The sequence below is a fragment of the Lissotriton vulgaris genome, chromosome 4_1 (genome assembly GCF_964263255.1).
Source record: "Lissotriton vulgaris chromosome 4_1, aLisVul1.2, whole genome shotgun sequence".
NCBI classification, from domain to species: Eukaryota; Metazoa; Chordata; class Amphibia; order Caudata; family Salamandridae; genus Lissotriton; species Lissotriton vulgaris.
In genome coordinates, this window is record NC_141691.1 from 1,732,524,640 (window position 1) to 1,732,538,039 (window position 13,400).

At 45.3% G+C, this 13,400-nt stretch overlaps 1 pseudogene; it reads right to left on the reverse strand.

Annotated features, from left to right (window-relative positions):
• Nucleotides 1-11,977: 11,977 nt before the first annotated feature.
• Nucleotides 11,978-12,169, reverse strand: LOC147724469 (metallothionein pseudogene; annotated as a pseudogene).
• Between the last annotated feature and the right edge of the window lie 1,231 nt (nt 12,170-13,400).

Here is a 13,400-nt window from a genome sequence, read left to right on the forward strand (position 1 = left end):
GATTGGGGGTGTAGGAGCTCTTCCGGATCCAAGAGATCTGACTGTGTATCAGATAGGGTTTCTGAGGCCTTCTGAGGGCCCTGCGATAGGGAAGGAGATGGGTGCCAGGACCAACTATGGTCGGAATCCCCATCTGACCCGCCTTAGGATTCGTCTGAGGGCTGTGGTGAGGCAGTGTCAGAACCCCTACACAGGGTCTAATAACTTGTGGTACTGACTTGCCCTGGTTGTGCCAAGATTCACAAAGTTATGGCACTTGGACAGAGTGGGTTCGGCATAGGAGAACTAAGATGGCCGCCATTTTCGAGAGACAGGTTGGCTGTCTAGTCTCTTCGCCGCAGCTGCAGAGAAATCAAGGTGTAACGCGAGCGCGACAGGAAACGTGCACTTCACCAGAGATTTCAGCCGACGTAGAAGCCTAAGATTGGAGTTCCTAGTTAAAGTTTAAAATCTAGTCACAAAGGTTTATATCCGACGCTGTTGGGTATCTAAGAGAATATTTGAGAGGTTCGTGAGGAAATACTCGGCGCATTCAGTCAAGCGCAAGTACCAGTTCACAGTGTTTGTCGTCAGAGCAGAGTCAAGAGCTCCTGAGAGGAGATCTGAATTTCGAGCAGCAAGAGAGCTGAATTAAGATTGAAAGCTAAGTGACATAAAACAAATGTTGTAAAGGTCATAGAGTTATACTTATCTGAGTTTGGAGAAACCATTGGTCTTCAGTTTGAGCCTAAAACGAATGAGAGAATTCAAGGTTTAATTGAGAAGATAATGGAAGCTAAGAATGTGTAAAGACTCAAATGTAAATATGTTAATACTCACCAGAGACTGCTAGAAATGTGAAGCAACTTCTAAATTCTAAAATGAGACAAAACATAGAATTAAGGAGTTGAAGACACATAACAGATAGCGGAAAATAAAAGAAGAAGTAGCAAAGGATACATATTAAAAAGAACTCGTAAAATTAGTGAAGTAAGTGAGTATATCTATATTCGTAATAATAAAAAGACATGGAGTAGACAGACAGTCGGAGAAATAACTATCCTATATCTTTCCATGCAGTAACAACTAATGAGCGAAACAAAGAATTTCATAGAGAAAAGGCAGAAGAGCAGCTAGAGTCCTGAAGAGTGTGGGTAGGTGAGATTTAAGAGATTAAGTGAGGCTAGACTAAGAAAGAGATGGATAGTTTGTAACGGTGTATTACTTCCTTAGGTTCCATAGAAGAGAAAAAAGACGTCAGCAAGTAGCCGACGAAGGAGCCAGCTCAGGACCAGTCTCTTCTTTGTTTATTATTTTATCCAATTCCCCCGTCCCCCGAGATAATGTCCGGAGGTTCTTACTAAGACCTGTGAGCATTGCTTAGAGGGATTAGGGACCTAGCATCTCTGTTCCTGTGCAAGTACTGGTAAGCCTATTTGAGCTTGATAGAATTGAAGTCTGACAGGCAGCTGCTACCAGACCCCCTGGGGGCATAAAGTCTGGTGGGGTTCTGCCCGATGGTGCAGAAGGGGTTTTGGTGTCCAAAAATACCTGCTTCAGTCTGGCAAATGCATTCAGGTCTACCCCTTTCTGGGTGTTGGCGTTTGCGCGGTTTCTTCCGTAGGGGGGAACGGCGGCCTGCTCTGGGGGTTGAGGGTCTGAGGGCCCTGGAAGCTCTTCCCTCCAGGGAGGGGTTGCAGGCACTTCTGGGCCAGATCCATCAGTTTCTTCTCCAGAGGGCCACCGCCTCCGAGACCGCCCTGACAATGGAGGCATCCACTGCGTCACACAACTCATCAATGACCGGGAAGTATTGCGTTTCCTCCTCCTCCTCATAGTAGTCGTCCAATTCCTCCATGATGTGTAAACCCAGGAGGAATTGAGGACCAGAGGTAGGTATCAGGTAAGTTAATTGGTGGCCACCCACTGTGTCAGAGGGCTAATGCGAATGGGAGGTACCCAAGGTTAACAATCCCTGAAAAGGGAGCCCGCAAGGCTGGGAAGGGGGTTGAGGCCAGGGGTCCCCACAGACCTACACCTAATTCCCAGGATATGCACTTGCCTCTGTGGTGTATGCTAGTTAACAGTAGTGAGGGCCAAAGTGCAGATATAACACCCTTCAAATACACGGACGGGGCATGAAACTGAGCCTGGGCCAGTCTGCAATAAAATACAGCAAAAGACACACAATTGATGGACGGAATGCAAAACAAATCAAAACATTCACCCCCAGTCAAGAGATCTGGGTTAAATCCATCATTCTTTTGCTCACCATGCCACCCCAGTTTAGACCTGGCCAAATGCAAATTAGTCTTGACCCTCTGCCTCATGGGAACAGTCCAGCCCGAACTGCCAAGCCAGGTCCTACCTGGACTGAAAACAAGCATCCTAGGACTGGTTTCAGGGTTTCATCCCTCTTCAGCCCGTATAGCTTGATTCCAATGGCACAGTGAGCCCAGGACCCATGTCTGGAAATATCTGGCGCACTTAGGGCGAGAAAGCAAAACACACACAATTGATGGAGGGAATGCAGAACAAATAAAATCATTCACCCCCAGTCAAGAGATCTGGGTTAAATCCATCATTCTTTTGCTCACCATGCCACCCCAGTTTAGACCTGGCCATATGCAAATCAGTCTTGACCCTGTGCTCATGGGAACAGTCCAGCCCGAACTGCCAAACCAGGTCCTCTCTGGACCGGAAACAAGCATCCTAGGGCCGGTTTCGGGGTTTCACCCCTCTTCAGCCAGGATAGCTTGATTCCATTGGCACAGTGAGCCCAGGACCCACGTCTGGGAATACCTGGCACACTTAGGGCGAGAAAGGAAAAGACACACAATTGATGGACAAAATTTAGAACAAATCAAAACATTCACCCACAGTCAAGAGATCTGGGTTAAATCCATCATTCTTTTGCTCACCATGCCACCCCGGGTTAGACCAGTTTAGACCTAGCCAAATGCAAATCAGTCTTGACCCTGTGTCTCATGGGAACAGTCCAGCCTGAACTGCCAAGCCAGGTCCTCCCTGGACCGGAAACAAGCATCCTAGGACCAGTTTCAGGGTGTCACCCCTCTTGAGCCAGGATAGCTTGATTCCAGTGGCACAGTGAGCCAAAGACCCACTCTGGACATACATGGCACACTTAGGACGAGAAAGCAAAAGACACACAATTGATGGACGGAATGCAGAACAAATCAAACCATTCACCCTGAGTCAAGAGATCTGGGTAAATCCATCATTCTTTTGCTCACATGCCACCCCAGTTTAGACCTTGCCATATTCAAATCAGTCTTGACCCTGTGCCTCGTAGGAACAGTCCAGCTCGAACTGCCAAGCCAGGTCCTCCCTGGACTGGAAACAAGCATCCTAGGACCGGTTTCGGGGTTTCACCACTCTTCAGCAAGGATAGCTTGAATCCAGTGACACAGTGAGCCCAAGGCCCACGTCTGATGAGGGTTGAAAACCCAAAACCAGTCCTAGGATGCTTGTTTCCAGTCCAGGGAGGACCTGGCCTGGCAGTTCGGGCTGGACTGTTCCCATTAGGCACAGGGTCAAGACTGATTTGCATATGGCTAAGTCCAAACTGGAATGGCATGGTGAGCAAAAAAACGATGGATTTAGGCCCAGATCTCTGTACTGGGGTGAATGTATGACATTGTTCTGCATTCTGTCCATCAATTGTTCATTTTGCATTTGTCACCCCGAGAGGGACGGGTATGCCTAGACGTGGGTCCCATGCTCTCCATGCCACTGGAGTCAAACTATCCTGGCTGATGAGGGCTGAAAGCCCGAAACCGGACCCGGGATGCTTGTTTGCAGTCCAGGGAGGACCTGGCCTTGCAGTTTGGGCTGGACTGTTCCCATTGGGCGCAGGGTCAAGACTGATTTGCTTATGGCTGGATCCAAACTGAAATGGCATGGTGAGCAAAAAAACAATGGATTTAAGCCCAGATTTCTGTACTGGGGTGAATGCATCACATTGTTCTGCATTCTGTACAACAATTGTTCTTTTTGCATTTGTCACCTCGAGTGGGATGGGTATGCCTAGATGTAGGTCCGGTGCTCACCATGCCACTGGAGTCAAGCGATCCTGGCTGTGGGGGCGGAAAGCCCGAAACCGGTCCTAGGATGCTTGTTTCCAGTCCATGGAGGACCTGGACTGGCAGTTCGGGTTGGACTGTTCCCATTGGGCGCAGAGTCATGACTGATTTGCATATGGCTCGGTCCAAACTGGAATGGCATGGTGAGCGAAAAAACGATGGATTTAGGCACAGATCTCTGTACTGGGGTGAATGTATGACATTGTTCTGCATTCTGTCCATCAATTGTTCTTTTTGCATTTGTCACCCCGAGTGGGACGGGTATGCTTAGAAGTGGGTCCCGTGCTCTCCATGCCACTGGAGTCAAGCTATCCTGGCTGATGAGGGCTGAAAGCCCGAAATCGGATCTAGGATGCGTGTTTCCAGTCCAGGGAGGACCTGGCCTGGCAGTTCGGGCTGGACTGTTCCCATTGCGCGCAGAGTCAAGACTGATTTGCATATAGCTGGGTCCAAACTGGAATGGCATGGTGAGCAAAAAAACAATGGATTTAGGCCCAGATCTCTGTATTGGTGTGAATGTATGACATTGATCTGCATTCTGTCCATCAATAGTTCATTTTTTTTATATGTCACCCCGAGTGGGACGGGTATGCTTAGACGTGGGTCCCGTGTTCTCCATGCCACTGGAGTCAAGCTATCCTGGCTGATGAGGGTTGAAAGCCCGAAACCGGTCCTAGGATGCTTGTTTCCAGTCCAGGGAAGACCTAGCTTGGCAGTCCGGGCTGGATTGTTCCCATTGGGCGCAGGGTGAAGATTGATTTGCATATGGCTGGGTCCTAACTGGAATGGCATGGTGAGCAAAAAAACGATGGATTTAGGCCCAGATCTCTGTACTGGGGTGAATGTATGACATTGTTCTTCATTCTGTCCATCAATTGTTCTTTTTGCATTTGTCACCCCGAGTGGGATGAGTATGCCTAGACGTAGGTCCCGTGCTCTCCATGCCACTGGAGTCAAGCTATCCTGGCTGATGAGGGCTGAAAGCCCGAAACCGGTCCTGGGATGCTTGCTTCCAGTCCAGGGAGGACCAGGCCTGGCAGTTCGGGCTGGACTGTTCCCATGGGGCGCAGGGTCAAGACTGATTTGCATATGGCTGGGTCCAAACTGGAATGGCATGGTGAGCAAAAAAACGATAGATTTAGGCCCAGATCTCTGTACTAGGTTGAATGTATGACATTGTTCTGTATTCCGTACATCAATTGTTCTTTATGCATTTGTCACCCCGAGTGGGACGGGTGTGCCTATACGTGGGTCCCGTGCTCTCCGTGCCACTAGAGTCAAGCTATCCTGGCTGACGAGGGAAGTAAGCCCGAAACTGGTCCTAGGATGCTTGTTTCCAGTCCAGGGAGGACCTGCCCTGGCAGTCCGGGCTGGACTGTTCCCATTGGGCGCAGGGTCAAGACTGATTTGCATATGGCTGGGTCCAAACTGGAGTGGCATGGTGAGCAAAAAAACTATGGATTTAGGCCCAGATCTCTGTACTGGGGTAAATGTATGACATTGTTCTGCATTCTGTCCATCAATTGTTCTTTTTGCATTTGCAATGAAATACAGGCCAGAACAACCTGCAAAACTACACCAAAGGGATGTTTATTGTCCAGGCTGGCCAGAGGATTCAACAAACGTGGAGGGGGGTGTTTGCCAAAGGCCGTAAATGACGTGACCTCTGTCCTGCGTAAGCTGAGATAAGAGCGTCCCGAGGGACATGGGGAGGCGTGCCCTCTGGTGGCCGGCGAACCCCCGCGTACATCTGCCGGCACTGAGGAGAAATAAGTGCGGCCGCGTAGGAGCAGAAAAACGTTCCAGTGGCCGAGGAGCTGAAGCCGATGCTACGGGAAGTCACACAATAAAACTCATCACAATAAAAGGCAACACATGAAACTCAAGTCAGCAATACAATCCCAAAAACGCAGAGCTGAGGGAAAGTAAGGACTTAACGCACACGGTGGCTGCAGCAGGAAAGAAAGAGGAAGTACAGCAGGGGTCATTGGCAGTTATGGAGCCAGGAGACGCCTGATTGGTTGAACAGACTCTGTTAAGAACTTGATGTTTTTCTTCAGGCTTCATGGGAAATTAAGCCTTTGTTTGATTGTTATCAGTTTTAACCCCTTGAAAGCAGCCGGAATTTCCCCGCAGTGCGCGAAAATCCCAGATCGGACGTCTCCTGGCCGTCCAACGCACACGCCCACCGAGACGTCGGACGGCCGGGCGACGCAGGCAAGGGGTTAAAATGGCTGCTGTGAAAATAAACGGAAAAGAATAGCCTAATCCTCGCCTCCGTGTCCTGACATAGAATAACATGTGAACGTAGTTCAGGTCTTAAGCTATGCTGATCCTACATTTCTTGTAAATAATTTTGCAAGTGAATTTGAATGTTGTTATTTGAACCAATGGTAAACAAAATACATTTTTAATTTCTGTATTGGGAGCAACTTAAAAGTAATGTTTTTGATAACTGTCAAACAGAGAGAAGTTTGCCATTACATAAATATGATCCAAATTGTACAATAACATTATTGGGTCTTGCGTGTTCTTCTGAGGAGATACTTTTCCTTTGCAAGCGGCCCTCTAAGCGTCGATCTGGAGACCTATATATGATGACACATCACGTGTTCAGCAATTTCTTTCAGAGCACAGTGCATATTAGAGTGATTTGCTCCTGACTTGCTCCATTGATTCATAGTATTTTATAGCTCTGCTCTCCCCCGTTTCAGCCCTACTTTGGAGTTTAGATATTAAGAAATAAAAAAAGTGATTTAAACATTTTACCTCTATAGCTTAAAAACCATTAACTGAAAATAATTTGAAAATCAAGGCACTGCAAAAAATAAATACCAATTTTGACAGAAGAAACCCACAATTCTGTAACCTCTGTCTCGTTATATATATATATATATATATATATATATATATATATATATATATATATATATATATATATATATATATATATATATATATATATATATATATATATATATATATATATATATATATATATATATATATACTGCTCACCACATCCACAGGTATTCTTTCTGAAAAAAGATCGCAGCACTCATGGGGGTGGTTTTGCAAATTAGTTTATTCGGAAACCATTCGGCATAGTAAGAAGCGTTTCGGCATCAGCCTTCGTCAATTGTTACACAGCCAGGCTGTGAGCAGTATACTTGAAACGGGTACACCCCCGTTACGTGGGCACCCGCTCGAGAGTGCGGCAGGCTGGTGTTGTGGTAGCTACGGTATATATATATATATATATATATATATATATATATATATATATATATATATATATATATATATATATATATATATATATATATATATATATATATATATATACTCCGACAGTTTCAAAACTCGGGATGAGCAGTATTTACAAAAATGCAAAACACCCCTGCGTTTCCCCTAGCACTGGTGCTAAATTTAGCTGCCTAGCGTGAACGCAGGCACCCTTGCACCACAGTGCAAGGGTTCCTGCGTTGCAGGGAATGATTGTTTATGTACAGGAAGGTGGCCCGTCCTCCACATGAACAATCACTAATGGCGATTTGCTGTTTCTTTGTGTGCTGCAGAATCCAGCACAGACAGAAACAGCAAAAACGATTCACCCCATTGCAGCATCACTAAGCAATGAGTGGCGGTGAACGCCCACAGCAACCCCCATTGCCCTCCGCTTTGCCGCAGCGGACTACTGCAGTAAGGAGCATATTTACAAGGTAGATGTAAGCCATGCTAAGTGGCTTAACACCACCTTGTGAATATGGAGCAGGGCATTGCGCCACAGGAACGTCACTAAAAGTGATGTTTCTGTGGCGCAATGCCCTTGTAAATATGCCCTCATAGTTCTTTATAATGGTGGTATTTTGGGCATTGTTGTTCATGTCCTTCCAGCGGGTATTGCTTCAAAAGAGTGTACAGAAGCAGACCTCATTTAACTGTGAAATAAAGGACTCTGGACAATAATACATTTTGCTAACTATGAATGTGCTGCTTTATTTAATTGTTTTAGTTCTGAGGCTTTAACTTTATATAAACGAGCTATCGAAACGCTTTGGCTTTTCTTCTTTAATAGCTATATCCCTAATACGTGTGTGTTGTTGCAGCAGCAAAAGTATTTGTATTGCATACTAAAAAAACGTTTTCGCCTGCGATTGTATTTTAGAGTTGGGGGAGGAGAGGCAAGTAGCACCCAGGGGTGTCACAGAAGTACCCTTCTAAAAGCTAGAACGTCATGACATGCCTGGCCTGTGTTTACACCATAATAACTGGGTGGGCCTCCCGAGCCTCTGTCACCTGTCACTCCAGTTGTGTTGCAAATGAACCCACCTTCCTGCGCTGGCTTTTGATCTGAAAGCCACCACACCTTGTGGGAGGCGGCCGCGCGGGAGGCTTTCATGTGAAACCTGCCCCTGTTGTGCGGCATTCTGGGCAGGGGAGCTCTAAGTGGCATACGTGGTACTTTGCCTAGCAGGTGGCCCGTCCTTGGGCCTTTTCCCCTCAATGCGAGGAGGTTGCCAGTGGGGAGATGACTAATTAATTACCATATAATTACATTCGTCCCTGATCTCTTTCTCCACATACTGCAGAACGTAAACCCCTCAGTGGCCTTTTTATGCACCGACTGGTGTCCAGTTAATTAAACGAACCCTTTCAAAAACAAATGCGGTGGACTTTAGTCACAAAGGTGATAAGCTAACAGTTGACTTACTGAAAGGGTTCGTGTTTTGATGGCTGCAGCCTAGGCGGGTAGGTAAGGGACTGCTTTGAGTGCAGCTCTCTGTTGATATTCGATTAAGTTGCGGGGAGGGCTGTATTTTACGACAAAAAACTCCGCAATGGTATTCGTCTCAGGGGGGTACAGCCCTAGCCCTACAGTTCCCGAGGCAGCTATATGAGTGACACTAACGACGGACTAGAGGAAGCACTGGAAGCCATATTCTTTTCAGGCATGCTTAGATTTTTGACAGGTGGTTGAAAAAACACAACGATCTGCAATGTAATTCTGATCACTGTTCTCCCACAGTTAATGTGATGTAGCAGCGAAGGGTTGTAATTCCGTATCAAATTTGACAGCGTTCTCGCCAACACCCCTGCAGTGGCTGCTGCTCCTAAGATTAGGTGGAGGGATAAAATACTGCAATTAAGCCGTTTTTCACAAACTGTGGGCTGCGTGCCGATGTTTGATGAGCCGTGAGGGGCCAAGCAATAAATAAAGATGCATTTAACTTATGAATTTATCGAGTCACATTTGCTGCGCTTCAAAGACAGAGGTCAAATGTCAGGCTATGTCTTCTGATAAATTGCCACTTATGTCTTTTAACAAGGGAATTGGAGTTTACAAACTCTTCTAGCTTTGCAGCCAGAAAGGAAAGTGAATTATGTGACAATCTTACTAGGGGACAGAGAGTGTATATGGAAAGGCTGCAGGATGTTATGTTTTATAACACACAACAAAATGTAGATACCTGTAAATAAACTGTACACATTCAGCAGTTAGGAAAGCAATAATAAAGCAAATTTGTTGTAACACTAAAGTGTGATGGAAGCAAAGATTTTAATAGGATCAAAACAATCAAAGCAATTTACTTGGTAATGCAAAATGACAAATATTTGCTGAAACCCGATTGCTGCACATAATCATAGGTGTACAATGTAGTTTTATCAGTAAAAATGTATGTGCAAAATTTAGTGTCCATTTCAATTGAAAGCATGTTGATGTTAAAGGCCACATTTTTAAATATGTGACAAGAAAATGATGGAGACATATCATGTGTATAAAAATATTTTTTTTCTTGTGTGCCAAAAGATATGAGGCTATGTCGCCAAAATGTGTTGTGCCAGAGTGCTCCCATTTCACCGCCCTCTTAACCCAAGGAACCCCCTGCACACACTGAGTAACGGTCCCCATCAATATAGTACGGGCACAATCTATTTTACAGTGCATTTCTCCTACAAGACTCAGAACAAATTCCTGGCTCTCATGATATAGTGAACCAAAGTGTGGAGCAGTAATTCCCCAATATGTGCACACACACACACTCAAAACCAAAGGTTTTTGCATATCTAACAAGAAATTATAGAGATATATTTCATCTGTATATAATGACAGTCCCACTCGGGTGCTAAAAATGTGAGACTAGGTAAGTAGCCAAACGTTTTGTGCCAGAATGCTTCCATTCCATTACCCTCTTAATCCAGGGAGCCATCTCCGTCCATTGAAGAAAGATTATGATCCTTGCAAGGTGGGACACCTTGCAGCCCGAAATACTGACCCACCCCAAAAACAGGGTATATTTATAATCCACAGTTCTCAGGATGATTATTAACATGCTCATATGATGAAAAAAGAGTCCCTTGTTGGAGGAACAGGTTCTGGCCATGAAAACCCAGGCAGCATAGTAACCCAGAGACATGAAAAATTCAGCCTTTCATTAATTACTGACAAAAGCCATATCTAGGATAACATCAGCTACTAACCAAATGAAAACTACATCTAGCCAACCGGAAGTGAAATGCCACCCTATCAGGCAGGTCAAGTATATGTGAATGGGAGAAGGTCGGGTCTGTTCCTCAAAATGTAGCCACTTAAAGTGTGCTCCTTTCCATTCAGGGACTGCAAGTTTCATTGGCTGCTGAATGCAGAGGAGTGCCCCTTGTCCCACACACAACCAAAGAAGATATTAAATATTTTTGGAAAACATAAGGGCACATTTATTATAAAGTTATCAAGGAATTCACTAAGGCGCATCAAGTATTAATAACATGACATTCCTCACTTGTGTGCCAGTCAATGTGAGACCATGAAGTCAAACATGTTTGTGCCAGAGTGCTCCAATTCCAAGACACGCAACCCATGGAGCCCTGTACACCAATTAAGGAACAGTCTAAGGCCCTCAAACATGCTGCTGTGCAACCCAGATTCACCCTCCTCACTCCGGGGACTGATGGTTAGTGCTCAGGGCACCAGTAGGTGTGCAACACTAGCAACCGTCAGCCCAAAAAGTTTTTCATGTATTAAACAAGAGTGCCTTGGTCAAGGATGACGTTCTAACCGTGACAACCTCCATCACTGGAAAGGTTGCCTTCTGGAAGCTCATACTCCCTCATCCTACAGAATTACAATATTCACTAATTGTTTATGCAACACAGGGGAGAAAGCTAAGTTGCTGCACTGCGTGAAAGGGAGACAGCAGAAATGCACCATATCTACCACGAAATGGCTCATTTATGCCGGCTCCTGCTGCTGGCACACTGTGTAGTGCCCAAGTAAATCTAGGATTGCATCAAAATCCATAAATGGATGCATGGTAATCAGGCCCGGTTCTAGCGGGTGGGCCGGGTGGGCCAGGCCCACCCAAACATGAGCCTGGCCCACCCAAACAGGATCCTTGGCCCTCACAGTGAGGGCTTGAGGACAGGCGGGCAACGCCTTTGGGATCGAAGTGCTTCAATCCTCCCTTCTTGTGTGTCAGCTTCTCCGGGCGCACGCACAGACAGTTTTACAGATTATCGCTGCCGCCCCGAGTACTTCACAGGTCTTTTACAAGACCATTTACATGTTAACGAGGCTTTTCTTATTTTTTCACCCCTTTATCTCTGCATGGTGAAAGGCGACAAATCCTTTCTTTCACAACGGTAACCTTTGGTAACCTTTGCCTACCGTCATGCTGCATTGCTATTTCTTTTTCTATGTAGCGCAGGAGAAAAGAAGTTTGTTTGTTTATTTATTTCCGTATTTTAGGTTACTTTATTAGCAGAACATTTATATACAAATATATAATATGTAAGTTTAAGATTGCTCATTAGCACCAGAAAGAAAAATAAATGAAAACGTGCAATTCATTGTGTGTTAAGCAACTCCATGGGCACCGAATAAGCCAATCTGCAAATTATGTGCAGCAGCTGCATTTCTCCGTCGATCCTCCTTTGCACACACACCCCTGGCCACATTTATCGCATCCGGGAGGGCAACAGGAACAGCAGCTTTTTTTCGTGGATGTACATTTGCAGTTCTCATACTTGCACAACCCAGTACATGAACAAGAGCCACCGGTGGCCCAACCGCAGTCTTTAGGGTCCATGTTTTGAAGCAGATGTTAGCTACGGATTATCAGCCAAGTATTGAAAGGTCTCTGTAAAATTTGTTTATTTCTATTCACCTTTCCTGACCCCTGCCTTGGCTTATCACATAAGGCTGTGACACAAAGTTTGACTCATGGAGTAGGTAAGAGAATGCGTTACTAAATTTTTTTTCTTTTTAAAATCTGCACAGGCCCAGCAGGACACATACTTCGTGTGTGCTTCATTTAAACAGTTTTTATCATTATCATGGCTGATGCAGGACAACAAAAATAATACAAAATGCCCAGATAACGCTGGTGATTAAAGATCCTGCCGGGGAGCAATCATTTGTCTGTTAGTAGTTTTTAAATGCTTATGAACTGTATTTTATGTGGGTAAATTCAGGGCTTTAAGTGGGATGAAAAAACTGGGGGGGTCTCTCAAAGGGCCGTGGTCAGTGTAATTAGGGGCGTGGCTTTAAAACAGTACATTAAAAATCTGTGTTTAGCAGTGTGCGGCCCAACTTGTATTTTGCTGTTTCTGTCATTGTATCCAGGTATATGATACAAGTAACATCATACCTACAAGCCAGGACTATTGGCTTTGTCTATGGTTGTTAGTTGCATAAAATAAATAACAGCAACTATGGCTAGTATATAATATTGCAAAAGCTTCCACTTATAGCCCTGGTGACATCACAACAATGTTGCTGCTCCTGAGTTTCAAAAAGAGAAGGGAAATCCAGAGAGAAAATGACTCTCTTCAAAGGATTTCCCTTTCCCTTCTCCCTACAACGCTCACCTGGCATGACGTTATGCCGTAACTTTCCACTTGTGAGTAGTGTGAGCAGCATACACCAATGTGCCTGCTGTCTTGAAACGGGTCTCTATCGGGCTCTGTTTTGTGCCCTGGCCTTTTTTTCCGGACTGCAGTGACAGCAGACTGCTGTCACTGCAGTTCGGAAAAAAACGGACTACCTGTGACCAGCGCACAAAACAGAGCCCGATAGAGACCCGTTTCGGGGCCCCTTTAAAAAAGCTGCCTGTGCTCAGACCCAGTGAGACCTGGCCCACTTAAAGCCCTGGATAGCTCAGTGGGTTACTGCATTTGTCACAGAGATCCTTGTTACTTGCAGTTCAGAAGTTACAATCCTTACATAGGACAGTAACCAATGAACTGTCATCAAAGAGCTGCATACAAACATGAATGGTATAGTTGGAACTTCGCTTTTTTTGTTTTGTGATATAGTTA